Source organism: Schistocerca nitens, chromosome 9, assembly GCF_023898315.1.
Source record: "Schistocerca nitens isolate TAMUIC-IGC-003100 chromosome 9, iqSchNite1.1, whole genome shotgun sequence".
In the NCBI taxonomy this organism is placed as follows: Eukaryota; Metazoa; Arthropoda; class Insecta; order Orthoptera; family Acrididae; genus Schistocerca; species Schistocerca nitens.
The window spans coordinates 434,858,742-434,885,752 of NC_064622.1; positions in this window are offsets into that span (position 1 = coordinate 434,858,742).

The window sequence follows — 27,011 nt, forward strand, 5'->3', positions numbered from 1 at the left end:
TAACATGTTTATTATATTAAAGTTAATGCACTGTAAATGAATATTTAAAATAAATTTACGAGCCACTTAATATTCATAAATATAATATGTATAACACATCAGTATATGACAATTATAAATGTTGTAAGACAAAGCATAAGATCTGTAACAACTGTAATAATCTTTGTATATTTATTTAATAGTAAACACTGTGTCAACAATTGACAAAATCTATATAATTTGTATTGTTTAATGGATGAATAAGTATCAACTGTCTAAAAAAAATGACTATTGCAGGTTGATATACCTTACTATGACATCTGCCAGTTTACATGATCGTAGTTCATGAGCCTGTGCCCAGCAGTCTACTCAAAAACCTAGTATGTTCCTTTTATTTGTATTTTGTTGAGGAGTTCCTTCATAACATTAATAAATTTATAAGGGTCACCAGGTTTCGTTTTGTTTTCCTGTGTTTTTATTTTGTGGTTCACGTAACTTTGTGCAACCTGCTGTGCCACAGTCCCATAGTTAGAACACTGTAGAATAACAGTCATCACTTGTATTTGAATTTGATGGAGATAGGCTAAACTCTGACTTTCCCATATCACTGATTTCTGCAAATGCTACTTTTTGGTAACTCCAATACTTAGTTGCGATTTGTCACAGTTTAAAATCAAATGTGACAAATTCACTTCGGGTATGACTTCACTCTCCAGCAACATTAAATGCGTTTTCTATGCTAAATGGCATATACTGTCAGGTGAAGAGTAAAAAAAAGTGCAGCTACTCACCTGTAAACTGTGCAAACTATTGTAACAGTGTGTCTTTGAAGTTATTATAGTTTAGGGGCTATAATTAAATGTGAGAAATACTGTGAACAAATAATGAAAATTCCATTCTGGTCTTGTCAAAGTCAACCCACACATTTAAATTTTCTTCCATGTAGTTATTGATAAAGTCTTGGTTATGTGTTTTAAGATTGACGATATCCAAGTGAAAGAGAGGCATGTACAGGTCTTCCAGTTTAAAGTCTATGCTGGAAATAGTTTAAATGCAATACTTGAAGATGCACTCAAAAGTTTAAATTGTATTTTGTTGAAAAAAAACAGTCATTTTGCAAATACGCTACTGTTAAACTTTTCACAAAAGCTATGAAGTGGATCGCTTCCCCTTCTGTTTTTCATTATTTAAGTACAATATACAAGTAGGTCAGTCTATTGCAACAACTTTTACTTGGCATTCAGCATTCACATTCGTTGGCTCCACTACTATCAATCGAATTATCACCCTTCAACCCAAGCCTGACTTCAGTCTCAACTTCCCAACCTTGCACACTCCAGCCAAACATATTAATGCTGCTGCCAGGTAAAACACAAGCTGTGTACTGTTCATGAGCTTTGCTGCCATAGCACCTTCCAGTGTACTGAATATGTGTACTGAATATGTCTGCAATATGCTCATTCAGGTTAAGTGGATGGTTGTGGATGGTTCACATTGCTAAAACCAGAATGCGAGTGTGGAGACCCCTTCCACTTGCCTAACAAACGAACATGTGATTGCTTTAAAGCCATATCCATGTGGATACATGAGGAGGGGGAGGGAGGGGAACTTAGTTATTGGGAGTTCCAATAAATATGTTGTGGAGCCCCTTGGAATAGTATAAAATAACTGCATCTTGAGGTGGAAGTAAAATCTGTATATACTCAGGATTTTTGACAAAGAGCATCATCTGAGATGTGGAACAGGCTCTATGAATGATTATCGAAGACGCATAGTACAGGAATCTGCAGGTTGCTGCTCATGTGAGAACCACTGACTTAGGATCTGAGACTCCCCTCATTTGTAATTTGCGGTAGGAGGAAAGGGTGAAAACAGCTGACCTCACCTGTTGGGTGTAAACGGAGCTTACCATTTTAATTATTGCACACAGTATTGGTCAATGCACTGCAATGTGGAACCAGGTGGAGTGTCGCAAACAGAGATTATCGTTTCCATGGTGGCTGTGTCAGTGGATATTTGGACCTCTGCTATAAGGACCGTAGAACTTTCAATGATATGTCTCATCAATCTACAGTTAAATCAGTTACACAGGTAGCAGAGTACATGTGGAGTGTGCATTTTTTTATACTGTAAAAATTTCTGGACCGCTTAATGAATGGTTGACAGTTCATATACAGATAGTGAAACTGGATCGACAACAAAATATAGAGATGTAGAACATCAAGATTCTAGCACTTAGTAGCCAAAGAATTGGTAGAAATGTTATTGAATTCATCACTCGTCAGGAAAACGAACTATAGTCGAAACTGAGGACTCAATGAACCTTCAACTAGAAAGCTCTTATACTATTAACGATGCAGGGCGCATATATCTCAAAAATAGGTTAGGTTATTCTAGAAGGGCGTTTCACTAAACAAAATTTTATGTCTAGCGAAAGTTAAAATTCAGTTTGACTGCTAAATTGTCTTGATGCAACTAAATAGCGTAAGTCCACTCAAATTACTTCTCAGATGCTTTTACCAGCCACCTGATTCTGCTATGATGACTGCATAATCATTCGAAGAAAGTCTACAGGCCATTGGATACAATTATTATGCATATGCTCGCTGCTAGTGAAATAACCAGACGATCTTGTCATGTAATACTGAATGATTTCTTCGCAAAATTGTCTAGAACAATTAGTTTGACACACCATATAACGCAAGTATTTCAGACCTAGAGGCAACTAACAGATATGACCTGGCCGATACTGACAGTGACAGTAAGAAAGCAGAGATTAGCAACCACAACATCATTATAGCCACAATGACTACTGTAGTATGATTTAAAGAACTTGACATTTGACAGCTATATAGTGAGAAGGAGTCCTCCCACCACCATCCTGCCACTGTGAGATTGGCACTGTCAACACTGACTGTATTGTTTCTCCAGCTGTGTAAACCAACTGACTGCCAGTTCTCAAGTAAAAGACTTATCTCCATGCAAAAATTGCACCTACTTCAAAGAAAAACGCAACCCTGCAACTAATTAAACTGAAGAGTAGATTTTTAATGTGCTTAAAGACAATATAGAGATATATAAATATGCAAATTTCAGAATTTTTACAATGATTTTGTAGGAAATATAGACTTAAAAGGTAATGTTCTTAACAAATTAGACACTGACGAAACAGCAAAAAAATGCCGTTTTCATAAGTTTACACATAGCAAGTGCAATGTGATACTTAACTTTTGATAGTGCCATTGTCGATCAATGGTTTTTAAAAATGAATAAAAAATTATTTCCACTGAGTTCAATAGTTTTCGATAATAGGTACATAAGATTTGAATCTGTTTACCAGAGAAGAAAATTTTATCTGGAAAAAAATAAATAAAAAAACAAACAGGAATTAAATTAATGATAGATATTTGACATATTAAGAGAGACTATAGAGATCTATACAGCACGTGAATTTCTGCATTTTGTGTGGTTATTGTAAGAGTTTAAGGAGATTTTCTATCACTGGACAGAGTGGCATGCTTTGATGACAGCTATCAGATAACATCACTGCTCATCAGAGCATCAGAGGAACAACACACAGACCACAGCGCCGTATCAGATGCTCACTGGTTGCTACCAACTACTCTGTTGTCCCAGCCACCTGCAGCCTGCAGCGACACCAGACTAGACACAGATCCAGCGTTCAGTTCTTGGAGGGCAGGGATATGGGGGTGGGGGGAGCGGATTACAGTTTTGTAATGTTACTCCATCTCTAACCCAGTTTTAAAACGCCATAGGTAACTATGATTTTAATGCTTATAATGACAACAATAATAACAATAAAATACATGAAATGTTTTAGTGTAATACTAACAATTTTATTACATCTGTGATTAGTGGGATCATTACAATGTAATGTCTAATAAATTGCAATGGAGTGGGAAATAGCATTTGAAAAGCGCACAATCGAAAATTTGAGAAGTACATCTGTCATGCAGCTAACTTAAGAACTATAACAGCAACAGCAGGATAATATTGTAATAGATTATATCATCACAGACGAAGAAAGAAGAAGAAGATTTACAGATGTTAGAGTAGTATCCCATGAGAGCCTTGACAGTGATCATTGTCTGTGGACAGCAGACTTGAAAAATATCTACATACCAAAATCACAGGGTAGGAAAACGCCAAAAATCAAGGTATGGGAACTCCAAAAAGTGGATAAGCGAGTTGGTATTCAGAACTGTATAGTAGCTCATACACCTAAAGATTAAGTGAACACTGGAAGGGCTGAATGGACTAGACTATGGGACACTTCGGTGAAGGAAGTGGTAGGAGTTTCTGGGACAATAAGTATGAAAACGAGGGAAAAGAAAATGCCTTGGTGGAACTAAAGAGTGAGAATAACAATAAGAGAAAGAAATCTTTGTGTGGATGAAGTGCATATGAACATGATGAAGTCAGCAGGCGTCCAGATTTTACAATGGCTGCACAGAAAACTCAATGCACATGGAAAGAAAACTAGGTGCCCACAGATGGGTGTAAAGGTGTTATAATTCATCTGTTTAAAAAAGGCAGTAGACAGAAACTTACTAATAATAGAGGAATGACCCTACTGCCACACAGGTTGAAAATTCCACATCAAAGAGCGAATGTTGAGAACAATAATGGCACGACACGTGGAAGAGAAGCAGTATGGCCTAAGAAATAACAGATCAACGGTGGATCTAATTTTTAGTATCTGCATGCTGTCGGAACAATACTGGAAGGAATGCAAGAACTTGTTAATTGTGTTCCTAGATTAAGAAAGGCATATGACAGTTTCAAATAATGCACTGCAAACCATCAGCTGTATCAACACAACTTTATTCCTCTACTAAAAACTTACAGTTGTAAGATACCCATATATATATATATATATCAGTACAATGGTTACTTCCCTATAAACTTGCGTCTGTATTGGTATTTTTCTGTATTTTCCTGTGTATCCTCCATTCTGTTTATTGCATTGTTACAGACCTCCAGTGATGATAGTTCTGTGAACCAAAACCGGTAAAGAAATAAAGTTGTGTTGGTACAGCTCGTGATTTGCAATGCGTTATTTTAAGTACCTGACAGACTGTTACTCAAAGAAAATTGTGTACTGAGGTGACAAAGGTCATGGGATAGCGATATGCACATAAAAGATGGGTGTAATACCACGTACACAAGATATGAAAGGGCAGTGCATTGGCAGAGTGTGAAAAAGTGTCAGACTTGATTACGGCTGCATGACGGGAATTAGTAGACTAGGAACGCAGAATGGTAGTTGGAAACGCATGGGACATTTCATTTCGAAAATCGTTAGGGAATTCAATATTACGCGATCCACACGCGTCGAGAATAACAGGATTAATTCTCACCATGGACAGTGCAATGTCTGACAGACTCCGTTTAGCTACTGAGAGCAATGGCGTTTGCATAGAGTTGACTGTGCTGACAGACAAGACACACTGCGTCAAATAACCACAGAAAGCAATATGAGATGAACTATGAACATGCCCGTTAGGACATTTGGCGTTAACAGGCTATGGCAGCAGACGAGCAACGCAAGTGTCTTTGCTAATAGCACGCCATCACTTGCATCACCTTTCCCGGGCTCATGACCACATCCATTGGACCCTAAACTACTGGAAGACCGTAGCCTGGTCAGTTGAGTCCCGATTTCACTTGGTAAGAGCTAATGGTAGGGTTCGAATGTGGCATAGATCCCATGAAGCCATGGAGCCAAGTTGTCAACAAGGCACTGTGTGCAAGCTGGTGATAGCTCCATAATAGTGTTGGCTGTGTTTATATGGAATGGAGTGGGTCCTCTAGTGCAACTGAACCAATGATTGACTGGAGATGGTTATGTTCGCATATTTGGAGACCATTTGTAACCAAATGTGGACTTTATGTTGCCAAATAAGGATGGAATTTTTACAGGTGACAATGCCCCAACTCACCAGGCCACAATTTTTATACCAGTATTGCCCTACAGTATAAAAGCATGCTGTCTCACAGAGAGACACCCATCAAGACTACAGATATCAGGAATGAAATTCCTTAGATCCACTAACCAGAAGACCACGATGGATTGTTTTGAAGAGCATTCTGAATAATTCGAGCGAATGATTTGGCTACCCAGATTACCCAACATGAATCCCACTGAACATTTGTGGGACACAATTGAGAGATCAGTTCATGCACAAAATCCTGCACCGTCAACACTTTCGCAATCATGGACAGCTACAGAAGCAGCATGGCTCAAGATTTCTGTAGGGAACGCCCAATGACCTTTTGACTCCATACAGACTCCGAGTTGCTGTTCTACGCCACACAAAAGGAGGTCTGACATGATATTATGCGTTATCCCATGACATTTCTCACTTCAGTGCAATCATATATGTTACAAGGGAAAAGATATACGAGTACCTAAGGAAAACAAAATTACCTGAAAGACTGATAAGGAAAATACAGATGATGTATGACGACTGTTATTAGCTGTGCACAAGTTGGAGGGGGATGATCCTTCATGACTTCAGACAAAGAGTGGAATTCAGTAAGGTAATGCGCTGTCCCCACTACTGTTAATCATCGTTAAGCCTGATGTAATAAAGAACATCAAGAAAAGTTTTGGTGAACTTAATGCACTTGTCTTTGATGATGATGTCAGGACCTGGGGTGAATCAGAAGTGGTAGTTCAGACCAGAGTCAACGTGTGGAAACCCCAGGTCCTGGAATACAATCTCCACACTGACAAAACCAAGGCAGTTATGATAGCAGTCAACAGGGATTGGCATTCCACAAGTGTGAAATTAGGAGACCACCTGCCAGACTATGGCGACAAGTGGATATACGAGTATGTTGGCGGCTACAACAACAGCGACAATAAATCTGGAAAAAGAAGTGGAAGGAAAACGTCCTATAGGAAAACCCAGAACCTGTTGGATGGATATGATCAATGATGACTTGGCTGCCAGGAGGATAATGAATGACGTGCTGTGACAGGTTATACATGGTGTCCATAATCAAAGTTCCACTTTCAAGAGACTGTAGAAACAGAACCACTGCTCAGAATGATATCAACTTTGAACAGCATATTACTGACACAGGGGGAACCGTTATGAAACAAAACAAAAATTTAACGAACATTTGACAAATAGATGGCACTGTTAGTATCAGAATATGCATACTAACAGATGTGTTGCACATACCTGTTCTTCAGTTTGTGTTTGAGACACCCAACATGACTGCCAGTCTGAAGGATCGTAAGCAGCTGTAAAGCTCTTTTACTAGAACTATGACTGCGCCAGTATCCCTGAAGAAATTCCAGACACTCAAGGGTATGAAAAAAAGGCATTTGTCCGTTTCTGCGAAAAGTCTGTAGAAAACGATTACAAATTTCTAAACTACAGATTATACTGAAGTGCAATGTAGCAAGTGAGAAAAGGAGTTGATCCAACGTTTGTCAAAGATGTTTGGTTTGTGAGGCGCTCGACTGTGCGGTCATCAGCGCCCATACAAATTCCCAACATTTACACAGTTCAATTTTTACACAATCCAATCCAGCCACTGTCACGAATGATGATGATGGTGATGAAATCATTTCAACACAAACACCGAGTCCCCAGGCAGAGAAAATCCCCAACCCAGCCTGGAGTCGAAACTGGGACCCCGTGACCCAGAGGCAGGCCAAAGATGTGCTCACGGCACTGCAGGAGGAGTCGAGCGCTGGTGTGCAAACATGCATTGCAACGAGAATTGCCCAGATGTAGACATCCCTCCAGGTATGGTACATAAGATCCTACGAAACATCCTGCATTACTATCCATCCAATTTCAGGAGTTGTTCCCCGCTGACAGGCCAGCAAGACAAACGTTCGTTCTGGAATTTCTTTCTCGAATGGAACTGGACACTGAGTGGCTATGGAACATTCTGTGGTCAAACGAAGCCTGTTTCCAAGGACACGTCAATATGCAGAATTGCAAGATATCGGCAACTGAAACTCCGCATGCACATCAGTCGATAGCACTTCATCCTGTGAAGGTGGTGCAGGTTGATGGCATCGTTTTTATTAGGGCCGTATTTTTTCGAGTAGCTGAGCCCTGCGGGTCCTGTTACTTGTACCGTCACTAGTAGACGGTATGAGAGTGTTTTGCACGACAATGTCATTTGAACCTTTCAACAGCGTGAATTGTGGGTAGGGTAATTTTTATGTAAGATGGCGCACCTCCACACATAGCACAACCACTGAAGCAGCTGCTGCACAGGCATTTCCGAAATATTTTTAATCTATGAGACTTCTGATTGTGGGGTTATCTGAAACATTTTGGACATGGCTGCGCTTCAGCAACTGTGCATGCACAAGCTTCAATGGATTAGAAATAACAGCCAACCAGTCGCAAAATCTAGGTTTATTAAACCTTGGCCATTATTTCAATGGTTTTAAAACTGTCTTTTTCAGTACATATCATACCTGGTAGCAAGATTACGACATTGTGGATGGAACAAAGATAGTAAGTTTGCAATAAGCAAAAGTAGTATCTACTGTAGGGCTGTGTCTTACAACTTTTTAAAATATCAAATATTCGATGCTGGATACTTTTTTAGGCAAAGTGTTCTATAGGACAGAACGCCTTTTGGTGAATAAATATAAATGCAAGATAACTTTTTCTACTAATAATAATCTAAAGAAAGGTCTTGTAAATACTATCAAAAATATTGGGGGTCAGTTGCCAAATTCTGGCATTTGCAAAATGATCTGCAGTAACTGACCCAGTTACTATATTGGACAGACTGGTAGAGCAATGAAAGTGAGATATAAAGAATATCCATTGGGAAAATGTAGCAATGAACTCAACTTCACCTTTGAAAAACATTGTTTATTGCTTATAAAGCAATCTTACACAAAGAAGTAAAAGAGTGTAAATTAAATTTATGGGAAGAGCTCGAAATTTTCAAATACTTAGAGGAAAACAATAGCTACACTTTAAACGATCAGCTTCAGCTTGCCTTTCCTGGAAGGCTTTAAGCCTCTTCTTATGGCCAGGTAGCCAAGTTTAGACTTGTTGCTGGTCTCTATGTAATGTTTGTTTTCCTCCAGACTCTATGTTTATTAAGAAGACATCTCCTGATATTTTGTCATCTACAGTTAAGTTGTTGTTCAACATTTTAGTAATGAGCCATCTTAGACCTATTGCCCTTCCCCCTTTCTTCATTTTCAGTGTGTTTTTATTCTGCCAATAACATTGTGAATTCTAGGCATATACACTATTTAGTGAGGATTGCTTTATTATTTTACTGGCTATCTTATAACATCCCCTCCCTCTTCTAATATACTTGTTCAAATACCATGATTTATCAGTATGAAGACTGCCCTTAGCTTTACAATCGAGGCTGTACCACCTCTACTAGGCCCCCTTTCTTTTCCCAATTTGCATTTGTCTTCTAATATTTGCAATTTCTCTGCCATACTGTCTCCTTTTACAGTAGTCCAGCATGCCTGTGGTCAACTGGAAATGTCTAGTGTGGGACTTCTTATACAGTGATAGTGGTCTTTGAAGCGGTTTTGCTTTGATACTTGTGCTTGTTATGGTTGTGTAGTCATGCACGTGCATCTGGTGCGGTTTTCACGTTTTCTAAAGAGTCTGCTCTGTTTACCTGAGACTACATGCTCTTCACTAGTCATATGACTTTAATGACACACTTTTTACCCCATTTCATCTCCCTCTTTTCAACTATTTATTAATATGCTAATTCTGTTAATAATATGTACTAATGCAGTCACACATGATGCTCATTGCAGCTACATGCATGTAGGTTGCACAGGAGCACCACCTACCAGAGGTCACTTAAGTAGTAGGAGCATGCCACTAGCTCTGAATGTGACATGTTTACGTTCCATAGGATCTAATACCACGTTTTTTATTTAAATGTCAGTTTTATACAAATATTTCCAGTAGCACACTATATGACGTTGTATCCAGCATCAAATATGTGATATTTTAAAAAGTCTTAAGAAAAAAGCCCGTCAATAGATGGCTACTACTTCCATATAAATGGTGATCAAGTGGATGACATGCACTACTCCACATCTCCTTACAATTCAACACATAGCCCACAACACACCGTGCCTCCTATCCGGCCAGATATGGGGCTGCATATTTCCACCATCATTCACACCTACAAATCCTTGATCCGCCCCATCCTTTGTTATGCCAGTGTTGCTTGGATTTCCACCCCTCCCAGGTTCTATAAAGCCGTCCAAATCCTAGAACGCCACGCACTCCGCCTCGCCTTCCATATCCACCTTCAATCCCCCATGACCTCATCCCCTTCCCCCACCTTCTCCTTTTCCTTGAATACGTCTGCACCTTGTATATTGTCCACCAACTCGGTCCCCCCACCCCCTGGTGTCCCCCTTCCTCTCCACCCCTAGACCGTTGCTGCGCCACGAGACACTCTGATCTGTTGTGGAACATGCTGTTCCTTGATTTCAATTTGTGGACACCATGCTGATCATGTCTTGTGCTATTCCCGTAACAATCAGAAACCGATGTCGTTTTGCTTTTTATGCGGTTTTTGGCACCAGGACAATTAAAAACCGGTGTCAATTTGCTTTTTGTGCGGTTTTTGGGCTCAGGACAATTAAAAAACGATTTTTCCCATCCGATGTAGTACGATTTCATCATGGTGGATGGGCTTACCCAACTAAAACCGCCACAACTGTCGACTTCCGAAATTGTACAATCGTGCATATTGAACAGTACAGACAGTGTAATGTGCAACCCAAACCATAGCCGACGTATTGCGATTCATCTACCATTTGTAGCCGACTTCATTAACGTTATTTTTTTTTGTTCCTCAATGTTTACCCGTGTGTGAATAATCTGAGGTTCAAATTTGACGCCACTCTAAGCAGTGGTTCTCTGTCTACAGAGTTTTGTAACTGTAACCTTAATTATGGACACACTGAAGGAAGAGTCAAATTAACAGGACATGGGAAACTGGGATGGTACACTGCAGATGTTGATGACGATGAATGTCAGCAAACTCTCAGAGCTTTGACAATGTCATAATTTACAAAATACAAAATCACTAAACAGTATAATTGTGAAGGCAGGTCTGTAGGCTATGGCTACATAAGAGTATAAATAATGGGAGACTAATTTCTTTCAACTGTTGAATTTTGGAAATCATTGTTTCTATTATTATCTTTTGTTTATTAATGAGTCTTTCCTTATGCAACTTTCTATGATTTGCTAGTTCTACATGTAAACTCGTGTACCATACGAGATTTGTAGTCGACAGCTTGTGAATGTCACCTTGACCTAGCTAGAATGTAGCTAGTGAGTTCGCAAGCCCATCCACAAGGGCAAGACAATTGAAACACATCCGGTGTTACAAGACATGGTATGTTCTGGAATATTTTTCGTTTTTGGAACTCTTAATACCCATGCTACTTTCTTCTCTGAAAATCAACTTCGAAATTTGGAATTCGATATATAAAAAATATAATTATTTTTACTAAAATGTTTTTCGAGTTCATGACACCCATAACAACCCTCCGCCCTCCCTTCTCCACTTTGTTATTGCAACTGTATGCGACGTGCACAGCACTGCTTCTTGCGAATCAGCAGGCAGGGTGGTAGTTAAGGCATCGGCAGAGTTTAATGTGGAGGCCATGCACAGCAATGGATTTAACATGAAGTGGGGAAACAGGTGCAGCCAGGATGACAAACTGTGAGTGAATGGCGCCAGTTAGCATGGTTAATTCAGAAAACTATAACACCACAGAGAAAACAGCAGCAATTAAAAAAGCAACTAATGTAGTAAACTGTACAACAAAATCAATGAGTTAAAATTCTAATTTGTTGAACAAAATACATCGTTTATAAGGTCAAGAACAAATAATAAATCGAAGATAGTGCAGCAAAAGCTAATGAACTTAGTGAAGTTCACTAAAGAGAAACTTTATAGACAGAAAATCTAGCATACTAATACAATAGTCATCGTGCAAAGTGTTGAGCAAAGTGGCATGAAAATGATGATGAAAATGGAAAGGTGCAAAAAACGACAGCCTAAGAAAAATAGCCTTTGATGATATTTTCAGTATGCCAGAAGACACAGATGTACAGACATTAAAATACAGAGTATATGTGCAGAGCTTTGAAGTTGAGTGGGTCAAGGAAACCTTTGAAAGAAGCTTCACAATACGATTTTAGATAGGATCAGATGGAAGAAAGGTGGTCCACTAAGGTATTGAAGTGAACCCTGGGATTAAAACAGCTCTCTTGAAGCATCAAAAGTTTAACCTCGGATGTCGTTCAGTGACAGTGAATACTACCTAGCAGTGAAGCAGTGCAGGAATTGCCAAGATCTTGGGAATGTGACAAAATACTGTTATTAACAAGAAGTTATTTGTGGGCTCTGTGGGGGGAAAAAGGACATGTCAGGAAAGGCTCCATTAAAAAAGGAATGTGACAGTGTATGTACAATGGAAAACTAGGGGTAAAAGCTGCTTGGGGGACTGAGACGAATATTACGCTACATATATCAATCAAACCCTTCTATCAAGGCAGATTTGAAGAACAGGTTATGGATAAGCGACTCATAACATTAGAAAGCAATGGGGATTCTAATAACGTGATTACTGTACATTCCGTCTTTGTAGAAAACGTAAATCACATTCGAGAAAAAGGAGGTGTGCAGAAAGTGTGAGGAATTTCTAACACAAACCGAACAGGAAGTGTCATAGAAAAAAAGCGAACGTTTCTCTTGCCGAAGTATAGCTTTATGTCCAAATGATAAAGCAGGAAAGAAATTGTTGGTGGACATTCATAACTGTATGGTTTAGCAGAGGAGCAACTAAACTGGAATCCATTGGATACCTGTGGCGCATTTTAACAGAGGATCAATCTGACAGGCGGTAGTGGGAATGGTGCATCATGCAGGTGACTAAGAATTGTTGACAGAAACTGTGCAAGTACATGTAGGATGCGGCAGCATACAACCTGAAAAATCTGCTATACCACCTGTAGAGGTAAAAGAAGGCTTGCCAATGCAGGATATGAATCTGCAACTAATAATATCGTCACGTCAAACTACAATCAAGTCCAAATCTGATGGTAGGGCCACCAATGAAATACAAAGCTTAGTACTGAAAGCACGTTTATTATTGACTCCAATGTACAGCCAGAACACAGCTCATTCCTGGACGCAGAGTACAGCTATTTAGGCAGACATTGAATATTCCAGAACGTTGGTCTTTATACAAACACTGAATATTCCAGAATATGTAAAGATAAGATATTTCAAGAACCTTTCAGAACTGATAACTAAGTAACAAATAATTGCTGGTGGTCAGGTTTGAGATTGTGACCTACAGCATGCCAGTTAGCGGCGCTAACCGCTACGGTTCTGATATTGTTCATCTTAGGGACCAGAGGTAGCGGTTGTTAAGGTAATCATAACAAATATTTTAGCATACAACTACTAATATCAGGAATAACTTAATTCCACATAAAATGCACTTCGAAAACAGTCACTGTCAAAATACGGAGACAAATAATTTTATCTTTTTATGTTTTTTACTTTGAGTGATTCTGAAGTGCATTTTATGTAGGATTAATTGAGACATTGAGATTATGGGACGTTGACTTCCGAACGGCGTTGCTGTGAATGTGTTCTAAAATATTTATAACAACCACTGTGGATGGCGAATCAGAAGTTCGCATTGGAGCTGACTACAGCACCCACGACCTTCTCTATGGTGGCACTCTCAGATCCTCGTGTTCTGTCATGTTGTCACAACCTCTTCCCTACGATTTGTATCGAAGGTAGCCCTTCGGACTGAAGCTTCGAGATCATCGAGCGAGTTTTCAGTTTCCTAGAACTCACCATAGTGGACTTGTGCCTTTGCACCATACTATGGCTTCGTAGGGATGACACGAACGATAACTCTGTGCCTTTGTCTTCTTGATGATGGGTCATAATCCATGAGTTCGTATGTGACATTTGACAAGCAACAAAGGATAAGACAGGGCCTAGAGTAGCGCTTTTGTAACTTTTCCGATGCTTCTGTTTCCACACAGATGTAAAAATCTATGCTAAGTCTCCTAGGCCGCATCTCACTGGCGAGTGCATGGCTTCCTAGCTCATTCGGTCCTTCCCCTGAGTGTCCATGGTCTGTAAGTGAGCCAGCTGCCTTGCTTCTTCGGTCCTGGTGTTGTAGTTTTTCACGTAGTCACAAACTGAGTGGCGTTGAAAAGAGAATAGTGTGTTCATTGTTGTATTGGCATCGTAACTGTGTAGCCGAAAGAACGGTGTGACGCCTGTGCTGTCTTGCTTCACTGTATTGTATGTTAATGTGACAACAGGCAGTATTGTATCCAAATCACTCTGTTCCACATCAGTGTACATCAAGAGCATATGGGTTTTCGTCTTATCAAAGCGTTCTGTGAGGCCATTCATGTATGGATGCTAGACAGTTGTCATGCTGTGGGTGATGTCACAATGTGAACTTACTCTGATACTACTCGCGACTGGAAACTTTTCCTCGATACTAGATCGTAATAAGGGGTGCTCTGTACTGGAAAATATTGTCTTCTACAAGGCAATTTTCAATTTCCAGAGGTTCGACAGCCGACACAGCTTTAGTGACAGCATAGTGGGTGAGGTAGTCAGTGATACTGTTATGCATCGATTCCCATTTAGCGATACCGGGAACCTCTCCAAGAAGCTGATTCCAGTTCAGCAGAATGGCGCTGCTGCAGGCGGTATTTTTGGGGAAACTCCTCTCACAAAGAGATCATTTTCAAAATTCACAAACGTGTCATTAGAATAATATTTGGTGTCAGTCCAAGATCATCATGCAAAGACCTGTTTAAGAAACATGGTATTCTAACTACTACTTCCCAGTATATATACTCATTGATGTCCTTTGTCATTTCCAATATGTCTCTTTTTACATGAAATAGTGCAAAACATTATTATAATACCAGAACCAAAAACAATCTGTATAAGGACTATAAAAGCTTAAGATTAGTACAAAAAGAAGTCAAATACTGGCCCCGGCGGAGGTTCGAGTCCTCCCTCAGACATGGGTGTGTGTGTTTGTCCTTAGGATAATTTAGGTTAAGTAGTGTGTAAGCTTAGGGACTGATGACCTTAGCAGTTAAGTCCCATAAGATTTCACTCACATTTGAACAACATTTTGAGTCAAATACATGGGTATTCATATATTCAATAACCTACCAGAGCATATCAAAGGTCTTGTAAGTAATAAAGATCGGTTGCAGAGTGATTTAAAGAACTTCCTGTTGGTCAACTCCTTCTACTCCATCGATGAACATCTTCACAAGGATTATAGCTCATAACTCTGTCTGCATTAGAATTGTACAATATTCATGTATCTAAGAAAAAAAAAACAACCAATTGTCCTAGGGTAAGAGTGGCACATGCTTCCATAACTGGTATTTCTTACAGTGGCTCATATAGTGTCTTACAGCAGTTGGCATCCTTGTGTTTGTGTCCACTTTTGTATCTTTTGTATAATACTGAGATGTCATACTCGTGAATCGATAGGACGCTATTAATGGTGCCCTAAAAACTCATTTAAAAGCCATTTTTTTCACTCTTGCACTCCACATCAGCTAAATAAAAATAAATAATATAGTTGTTCTATATCGAATTTTGGAGTTAAGCTTCAAGCTTGGGCTCTAATAGATTTTGTATAGGTCTGACCAGTGATACCTGCATCTGATTCTGTCTACAGTCCTCACGAATCCCAGGCGGCAAGATTGGAGTATCGTGGAAATACTTCAGGATAGATGGTCCTCAGTGATGTCGGACGACGAACAACCATTTCCGCCACATTTTATCACAGTTCCTCTTATACAATGCCCATTAATTAAATGAATTCTCCTTTGGTCGGTTACTCCTCCTTCAACTCTTCTATGGTTTTCAGCAGTGCTGCATCTTCCCTCTGTTCAGCAGCAATGTTATTTAACAGAGTGATGACTGAGATTTCACACACACTACATGTGTTGTACCAAAGGATTGTTTGAAAGACGGTATATATCTTTGTGATTGCATCCGCTTTTGTATATCTTTGTGATATCGACTCCTGAAGCCTCAGCATGATATTTATGATGTCCTAAAACCTCATTTAAAAGGCATTATTGTCACTCTTGCACACTATATCAGTTAAATAAGACAAGATATTAAAGTTATTCTGTATGGAATTTTGGAGTTAGCATTTTACAATGACACTTAAAGACACTGTAATATAGTTTGTGATTTCCTTTATTAAATGCTACAGTTAAGCAGAAATTATACTGCCACCAGAAATCTTATTCCTTTCTTATTCAGATCCACTGGGCAAGTGCTTAACAACAATGAAGTTGCGTGAATGTGTATAGACTGTCAGTACTGCATTAATTTCCCCATTTGTAAAATTAAATAACCTGCTGTCAAACTATGCGTCATCTTCCTCTAATTCCTCATATATCTTACCCATGTATCATATATATTAGAAACATCATTCACCTTCATCACATTAATCAACCATTACGTTCTCATAACTGCAATGGCAAAACCTTCAACTACCAGAAAATCTTGAACATAGAAAGTTAATATAATGTATGTGATAAAATACATATCATGTTCTCGTGGTTCAGGGCACACATCACTTAGAACGAGAACACACATATCATGTTGCCAGAGTTGCTAGGTACTCAACATACATAATGAAACCATACTTGACATCATGTTACTATCAGGTTAGCTGTGCATTTACCATACAACACCAAATTATTAGCTTTGTATATTGACTTAAGTACAGTTATAGCATTATTATTACTATTAAACTTTCACAGATATATCACTTGCATTTTAAGGAAAATGCAGGATTTTTTTGTAAATACACATAAAAGAAATGCATACCCGGAAATTATTAGAAGAAAAAATGAACAAGATATTTTAAGAAGGCTATAATTCATTTTATTTACGACTATACAGTTTCTAAATAATTTTCAGAAATCGTTATTTCCAGGTGCCAGATAGCCCCGGAGATGCATCACTCTTTGCAAGAGTGTAACACTTTGTTGCGCTCATTCATGTAAGCACTTCAAATGCTTTGTGTTTTAGTTTTTTATCAATACATAAATCAGAAGAGGGAACAGTTTCCCACAAGCCATACACAATTTCATGCAATGCCTTCATCGCACTCGTTTTTCTGTCTCCACAAACAGTTGCTGCTAACTGCCACTTTTTAGACTTTTTTTGGACTGTGAAATATATACGATTGTTAACGCGAAAATCATACTACTGTGATGTGGTTCAGAATTCAGCCACGAGATGACATTCGAATGACGCTAATTGGTGGCGGGAAAATCCAAATGGCGTCACAAAGTTAAAGCGACTTTGACGTTTGTGACATGGTTAAAATTTGCATAGCTCGAGTGGCATCACAAGAATTTGGGTTTTTCCACACGCATCCACAGTGGTGCCACTCGAGTGGCGGTTAGGTTGAGTCACTTTTCTTACATCTGCAAATCTAGTTTCAGTTTTGCACATGCACCATTAAGACATCTGTCAAAGACGTCCTCCTTTGGTCGAAAAGACGCCAAATACTAGAAACGCTCGCTACTTACTAGTGCCCTGTCTGCACTAAGTCATGTGTCAGATCTTCGTAATTGCCTTAGGCAAGGTACTGGACGTCGGCACTTTCAGCAAAGAGTGAAAGAGAACGGTTTCCAGGCAAGCGAAGTTGAGTGATGTGATATAAACGTGATCGTCTTACATGCAGAGCCGCAGCTGGTTTGGTAAGATCATTCCCAAGTGGCATAGCTTGCACTGCACAGAACTTTAAAGTATAATTTTCACCTTTTACGTCTAGCAGTTTTTTCTTCTGCAGTTTAATGTTTTTAATTATCTTTTAAAAGCAATTTATTGTGCAAATTTTAAACATGATATTCCTTCTGAAACTCCTTTAATTTTCAACTGAAAGAATAGTTAAACTTTCCATTATTTCAACCGATGACTAATGCTACGTATTATAAAGCCACAGGTTATATTATGTAATTCAATGCTGTGTAAATTTGCGCCAGGCGTTTATGGTTGATGTTCTTCCTGAGTTACTTTATGAGGATTCACGTGGTAACTGTCTTGAATACATGGGAACTGCGTTACATACTAGTGGTGCATTTGGATTATGTTTACAATACCTGCTTTAAACATTTTGGAGAGGAGGAGACCTGGTGAAAGCGCGTTTAGCGCTTCTCATGACTATTATACAGTGTTCTACTAAGTTTTTGTATAGTTAGTTTGTGTATTTGAAACTTGTGGGAAATGAATAGTTTAAGACAATGGCCTAGAAAGATAGGCTCCATGCCGTAAGGTGGACTACTTGCGGCAGAACACTCACCCACCATGACGCCGAGGTGCCATGGCGTCTATGTCTGCTTTCCGGCCTGTGCCCCAGTGCTTACCTCAACCAGGAACATTTTAGCATACACGGAGGTAACGCCATCTAATATCATGTCGGATCTCCTTTTACCCGGCGTAGTACAGCAACTCGACATGACATGAACTCCACAAACTGTTGAGCCCTGCAGAAATATTCAGCTACACTAACTCTACAGCCCTCCATAATTGCGAAAGTGTTGCACATGTAGATTTTGTGCACGAACAGACCTCTCGACTATGTCACATAAATGTTTGACAGGGTTCGTGTTGCATGGTATCAGTGATCAAATCATTCACTCGAACTTCCCAGAATGTTCTTCAAACTAATTGAGAACAATTGTGACCTGGTGACACAGTACGTTGCCATCCACAAAAATTCCATCGCTGTTTGGGAACCTGAAGTCCATGAATGGCTGCAAATGGTCTCCAAGTAGACAAACATAACCACTACCAGCAGAGGACTCAGTCCATTGCATATAAACGCACCCCACATCATTATGAATCCACCACCAACTTGCACAGTGCCTTATTGACACTCGAACCCTACCATCAATTCTTGCCAACTGAAATCAAAACTCATCTGACGAGACCACGGTTTTCCAGTCGTCTAGGATCCAACCGATATGGTCACAAGTCCAGGAAATACCGCAACAGGTGGTGTTTGTGTTGTTTGCAACAGGTGGTGTTTGTGTTGTTACCAACACCACTCGCGTCGGTCTTCTGCTGCCATTGCCCATTAGTGCCAAATTTTGCCACCCTGTCCTAACGGATACGTTCGTCGTACGTCCCGCATTGATTTCTGCGGGTATATCACGCAGTGTAGCTTGAATGTTAGCACTGACAGCTCTTTGCAAATGCCACTGCTCTCGGTAGTTAAGTGAAGGGTGTCGGCCACTGCGTTGTCCATGTGAGAGCTAATGCCTGGAATCTGCCGTTCTTGGTACACTCTTGACATCGTGGATCTCTGAATACTGAATTCCCTAAAGATTTTCGAAATGGACTGTTCCATTCGTCTAGTTCCAACTACCATTCCGCTTTCAAAATCTGTTAATTCCCGTCGCGCGGCCATAATCACGTCGGCAACCTTTTCACATAAGTCATCTAAGTACAAATGTCAGCTCCGCCAATCAACTGCCCCTCTATACCTTGTGTATGCGATCTACCGCCATCTATATATGGCACATGGCTATCCCATGACTTTTATCACCTCAGTGTAAAGAAAATGTGACTGTAGTAGCTGTAACAACTCAACAGACCTGTTTTTAGAAGTAGAAGTGTTGGTCGTCTGGCTAAGCAGGTAATCGCTGCATCGGCGAATTTGGCAAGTCGTCAAGCCGTCAACAACCACTGTGCTGACTTCTGCAGCGAGGCTGCCGCTGCTCTGCCATCATCTTGACAGGTCCACCTACCAGGGAGAGGGAGAGGTCCAATCACTGACTAAAGGACCAGGGGTGATAGTATCAAAGACTGTACAAACACAGACATAGATTACGAGCAACTCACCCCCTGCATTCGCTGGAGAATGCCGGTTTGATGAGGAGCTTCCTGATCTACAGCAGCCGCTACCAGATCCATGGCCATGAAAGATCGCCACACCTCCTTCCAGCACTAAGCCAGTACATTTCTCCAGGCATGAGAAATTTGCACAATGTGTGTGTAATCACTTCTGATCTGGTACCTGGCACAAAAGAGACTCAGTCGTTCAGGAAGGGGACATCTCGCTGCAGCAAACCTGTCATAACTCACATACACCTCCACGTTCATCAGACGAAATCTATGGACTCCTTTGAGGACAAACGTTGCTAACAGTTTAAGTTCCAAGCACTTCCATCCCCTCCACTTTTCTCTGTAGACCAATCAGCAAAAATATCCCCACCTCGCCCAATAATTTTGCTTTTAAAGCTAGCTTGGTGTTGGGCGACCCCATTTTTAGCCAGGCAACACTCCCAGGTGGAATAAAGACATGTAATTACAATTAAGATACCTAACCAAAATAAGCCCTGCATTATATTTAGTTTGGAGAAACGCTGTAAGATTACTAAACTTACTCGTGCAAGAACCCTATGCACAAGATCCGGCAAGACTTCCAGGCAGAATAAGAAGATACATAACTCATGGAATATTAATGTGTGACGTCACTATAAGACTCGTAAATAGATGCAGAAGTAATCCAAAGTATATACTTCCTCGCCACGCACGTACGAGACTTAGCAATGGACACAGAACAGCAAAAATGAACTCTTCCTACATATAAAGTCAACAAATGATGGAGATCACCATACCTGTCTCGCTATACGACAAAAAAATTCCACCTTTAAAATTGAACACTGTCTGTCGATTAGCATGTTCTACCAAGACCAATTAATCTACCACTAAAATGATTCAAATTGCGAACTACAAATGCACAATGACTGCTGGAGGAAACAGGCTGTGCATACCTGATAACAGTAGAATCACCACTATTTCTTTACGATTCCTACAATCCACAAAACGCTCCAGGCGGCTGAGATGTGTAGTCAGAACATTACTCTTGGCGCAAATGTCCTGGAGTCTGCAGACTCAGAATGCGGAGGGCAACTAAGTGTGAAACGGCCTACGCACGCTGATAAAGGAAAGAATCACCATAGCTCCACAGTTCAGGCTCATCGTATATCGAAAAATAGATTCTCCAAAGACCAACTAACCTACCACTAATGGGATTCAAATTGTGAGCAACACACGAACAATGACTGCTGGAGAAAAAGGCTCCACATTCCTCCTAACAGTACAATCACCGCCATATTTGTGCCGAGATGAAGTGCGTTTCTATCGACTACCTAGTCATGGCTGCGGGCAGTGACTCCTGCAGGAGCCAGATTTGGAGTACAAGCCAACAGAGACATCAGTCACCCCTCCTGCTAATCCCACAGGAAGATCAATCTCATTGGCTCCAAGCAACAGCACGAAAAATCACCCTACGCGAACGATAAATGGAGGGAATCTCCGACATGTGTGTGTCGCTGGTAGTAACAGTCCAGAATTCCTTCCAACGGCGTGCAACAACTTTCATCAGATAACTCATGTTGCCTCTTAAGCTCTTAAGACAGTCGCACTGCGGCCAATACGAAACGATATCTGAGCAGCGCCCACACTAGCCATGGCATCTGTAATCGCCAGAGTCGGTTTTGATAAGGCTGCCACCGAGCGCCAGAGGAACCTGTATGAATAAAAGCTTTCTAATATTATTTTTATTACGTGTCTGTGAGGTTTTGGATTCACCCATACAGTTTTGTCATTACCAAAAAATGCACTGTTTAATAGCAAATATACGCCATACTTCCATTATTTACAATTATTTCATCAACCTCTTTCTCCAACGGTCATTGTTCGCGTGCTGCTAACTATCTGAATCCCACTGATGATAGGTTAGTTGCTCTTTGGAGAACCAGTTTATCAACAGACGATGCTCATGAACTGTGCAGCTATGGCGATTCCCCCGTTTATCAGCGTGCGCATGCCGTTTTACACTTAGTTGCTGTCCGTATTCTGAGTTTGCAGGCTCGTGGACTAGACGTTTCATTTACGCCAAGAGTAATGTTCTGACTACACCACTCAGCTGCCTGGAATCTTTTGCGGATCATAGGAACCGTGAAGAAATACTGATATTACTGCTATTAGGTACGCGCAATCAGCTTCTTCCAGCAGTCGTTGTGCATGTGTAGTTCGCAACATTAATCATGTTGGTGGTAGATTAATTGGTCCTTGGAGAATATGCTTATCGACAGGCAATGTTCAGTCTCAAAGCTGACTCTTTTTTATTGTACTGCAATCTCTGTCATTTGTTAACTTTCTATGTTGGAAAGTTTATTTTTGCTGCACTGTGTCCATTGCTTTGTCTCGTTTGCGCGTGGCGAGGACGTATGTACTTCAGATTATTTCTGTCCTGACATCTCGGATATTCGGGAATCCAGCCGGATGTTCGCGTCGCTCTCGCACGATATTTCAACAGCGTGCCTCGCTGTCTTCTTCAGGTGCTACCTGAGACTGGTCCTTGGGTCGATCGAATCCAGTATTTATGCCTGGAAGGAGCTGGGCGTTCGGTAATCGGTCCGCGCCAAGTCGAGTGGTCCGTCTGTGGTCCGCGCCCGCCAGACTCGGCTTCAATGGACCCCTCCAGTCGCGGATGTTCCGACTGCCGTCCGCGCCCGTTTTGGCCGTCCTCAACGGTTGTGGTCGTAATCTGAGGTGTGTCAGACCCGATCTGAGATGTTGGGTACTCTGTCTCATGACTGTTACTATCATTTCCACTTCTGTTTCGTGCTGGGAGCTCCATAAACGGTCCGCGCCGCGTCGTATGTTCCGTCTGGGGTCTGCGCTCACCAGACGAGGCTACATTGGCCCTCTCTGGTCGCCCGTGTCCCGACCGCCGTCCGCGCCCGGCCTGGCAGTCTTCTGAAGTCGAGTTCATGATCTGGGGTGTGTCAAATCTGGTCTCCCATGTCTGACACCTTGTCTCACGGATGTTCTCTCGGTCTCCATTCCTATTTCTTGTAGAATCCCAGAGTGTCCTACATTGAGTTTTCACAAGCTCTAGCGCTGGATTCCAGGCAGTGCTGATTTGGTATCCCAAGTCACGGTCGATTAGATTATCTGTCACCTTAATCTCAATGGTTTCTTTAATGACACTGTCCCAAAATCTTGAGGTCTGTGTCACAATCTTGGTGTCATTGTAATCCATTGAATGGCCAAGTTCCAGACAATGCTCTGCTATGGCTGATTTAGTTGCCTGTCAGAGTATGGTGTGTCTCTAGTGTTCTTTACACCTGATGTCCACAGTTCTGGTGGTCTGGCCAATGTATGACATCCCACACTAGCATGGTATGCTGTAAAACCTGGCTTGCGTAGCCCCAGGTCATCTTTTACATTCCCCTGCATAGCCCCAATTTTGGTGGGTGGGCAAAATATGCTCTTGATGTCATACTTCAGGAGAATACTGCTGGATATCTATAGAGGAGTACCCATTGCTACTAAACACTGATCGTAAGTGTTCTATTCCTGTGGCCAAACTATCAGGGTCTGACAGAGTTTGTGCTCTGTGGACCAGTGTTTTCAGCACTCCATTCTTCTGTGCCAGATGGTGGCAACTGCTGGCTTATAGGTATAGGTCAGTGTGCATAGGTTTGCGGTAGACACTGTGTCCAAATGTGTCATCTGCCTTTCTCTTTACTAGAACATCCAAGAACGGAAGTAGTCCAGCCTTCTCCATTTCCATTGTGAACTGAATATTTGGATGGCAAGAGTTCGGATGCAGCAGGAATTCATCTAACTTCTCCCTACCATGGGGCCAGATGACAAAGGTATCATCCACATACCTAAAAAAGCACTTGGGCTGATATGTGGCTGAAGAGAGTGCCTCCTCTTCAAACCTCCATAATCGGATCCTCCAGAAGTTGTTGCAACTTTCTGTCATATTCTGTTTTCTCTAGGATGACTGTGGAGTTCCCCTTGTCTGCTGGCATCAGCACAATGCTGTCATCCTCCTGGAGTCGCCTCAGTGCCACCCTTTCATCACCTGAAATGGTGGATTTGGGTGGCTTGGTCTTGGTGAGCGCCCTGCAGGTCTCTCTTTGGATCTCTTTGGCCACACTGGAAGATAGCGTGTTGGCCACTTGCTCAACTGCACTGAAGAAGGCGGCGGCAGGCACGTTTCCAGGGGTCACTGCGAAATTGAGGCTCTTGCTTAGTACTTTTAAGGTGGTCTCGTCGAGCTGCTTACATGTCAATAGGAAGCGACTCTACAGAGAAAGTGGAGAAAAAGACCAGGGCACTGTTGAAGGAGACAAGCCTGCCTGAACAAGTCATCAACAAGCTGCATCCCAAAGCGTTAGCGCTACTTAGACTGTATGGACTCCCCAAGGTTCACAAGGATGGGGTTCCTCTGCGACTTATTGGCAGCAATATTGGCGCAGCAACCTACCCTACTGCGAAATACCTGAAGAAGATGTTGACACCACATGTGGGTAAATGTGCACATTACATCCGGAACTAAGAGGATTTACTGCAACGGCTGAGCCAGCAACATATCACAGACACAGACATCATGGTTAGTTTCGACGTGGTGCCTCTCTTCAGACAGTACCACTGAAGGAGTCACTGAGGCTTATTGGAGAGAAGTTCACTTGGACTCTCCTTGACTTATTCAGCCATGTACTGACCTCGATGTACTTTCTATATGGGGGTCAATTTTACGAACAAACAGAAGGGATGGCGATGGGCAGCCCTCTATCACCAGTGATGGCCAATCTATTTATGGAATGGTTTGAAGAGGAGGCACTCTCTTCAGCCACATATTAACCCAAGTGCTTTTTTATGTATGTGGATGATACCTTTGTCATCTGGCCCCATGGTAGGGAGAAGTTAGATGAATTCCTGCTACATCCGAACTCATGCCATCCGAATATTCAGTTCACAATGGAAATGGAAAAGGCTGGACTACTTCCATTCTTGCATGTTCTAGTGAAGAGAAAGGCAGATGGCACATTTGGACACAGTGTGTACCGCAAACCGACGCACACTGGCCTATACCTACAAGACAGAAGTTGCCACCAGCTGGCACAGAAGAATGGAGTGCTGAAAACACTGGTCCACAGAGCACAAACTCTGTCAGATCCTGATAGTTTGGCCACAGGAATAGAACACTTACGACCAGTCTTCAGCAGGAATGGGTACTCCTCTAGAGATATCCAGAAGGCACTTCAACCTGCCAATCAGCCAAAGGATCCAGAAGAGGCAAAGAAGATGGCATACCTGCCATATGCTGGACCTATCTCTGCCAAAATCAGCAGTATTCTCCTGAAGTATGAAATCAAGAGCATATTTTGCCCACCCACCAAAATGGGGGCTATGCGGGGGAATGTAAAAGATGACCTGGGGCTACGCAAGCCAGGTTTTACAGCATACCATGCCAGTGTGGGATGTCATACATTGGCCAGACCACCAGAACTGTGGACATCAGGTGTAAAGAACACTAGAGACACACCAGACTCAGACAGGCAACTAAATCAGTCATAGCAGAGCATTGTCTGGAACTTGGCCATTCAATGGATTACAATGACACCAAGATTGTGACACAGACCTCAAGATTTTGGGACAGTGTCATTAAAGAAACCATTGAGATTAAGGTGACAGATAATCTAATCGACCGTGACTTGGGATACCAAATCAGCACTGCCTGGAATCCAGCGCTAGAGCTTGTGAAAACTCAATGTAGGACACTCTGGGATTCTACAAGAAATAGGAATGGAGACCGAGAGAACATCCGTGAGACAAGGTGTCAGACATGGGAGACCAGATTTGACACACCCCAGATCATGAACTCGACTTCAGAAGACTGCCAGGCCGGGCGCGGACGGCGGTCGGGACACGGGCGACCAGAGAGGGCCAATGTAGCCTCGTCTGGTGAGCGCAGACCCCAGACGGAACACACGACGCGGCGCGGACCGTTTATGGAGCTCTCAGCACGAAACAGAAGTGGAAATGATAGTAACAGTCATGAGACAGAGTACCCAACATCTCAGATCGGGTCTGACACACCTCAGATTACGACCACAACCGTTGAGGACGGCCAAAACGGGCGCGGACGGCAGTCGGAACATCCGCGACTAGAGGGGTCCATTGAAGCCGAGTCTGGTGGGGGCGGACCACAGACGGAACACTCGACTTGGCGCGGACCGATTATGGAACGCCCAGCTCCTTCCAGGCATAAATACTGGAATCTATTGTTCCAAGGACCAGTCTCAGGTAGCACCTGAAGAAGACAGCGAGGCACACTGTTGAAATATCGTGCGAGAACGACGCGAACCTCCGGCTGGATTCTCGAATATCCAAGATGTCAACAGATCACCGGGAAAGCATGAAGTATTCCTGTCCTATTTACAAATCCTACACTGACGCCACACATTAATACTCCATAAGTTATCTCTTCTTATTCTGCCTGGGAGTTTTGACAGATCTTGTAAACGGTCAGTGTTCTTGCACGGGCGTGTTTATGAGTCGCATCACTGCAAACTAAAAAAAAAAAATTAGGGTTTATTTTGGATAGGTATCTTAATTATAATTATGTGTCTTCATTCCACCTGGGAGTGCTGCCTGGCTAAAAAAAAGCTTTGAAAACGTTATGGTTGGAGGGAGGAGGGGAGCCGGCCGAAGTGGCCGTGCGGTTAAAGGCGCTGCAGTCTGGAACCGCAGGACCGCTACGGTCGCAGGTTCGAATCCTGCCTCGGGCATGGATGTTTGTGATGTCCTTAGGTTAGTTAGGTTTAACTAGTTCTAAGTTCTAGGGGACTAATGACCTCAGCAGTTGAGTCCCATAGTGCTCAGAGCCATTTGAACCATTTTTTGGAGGAGGGGATCTTTTTGCTGATTGGTCTAGAGAGAAAAGTAGAGGGGAGGGAAGTTCTTAAGCACTTAAAGTTTTGGGAACGTTAATCCACTAAGAAGTCCTCTGATGAGCCTGGAGGTGTCTGTGAGTTGTGACAGGTTTGCTGTAGCGAGATGTCCCCTTCCTGAATGATTGAGGGTCTTTT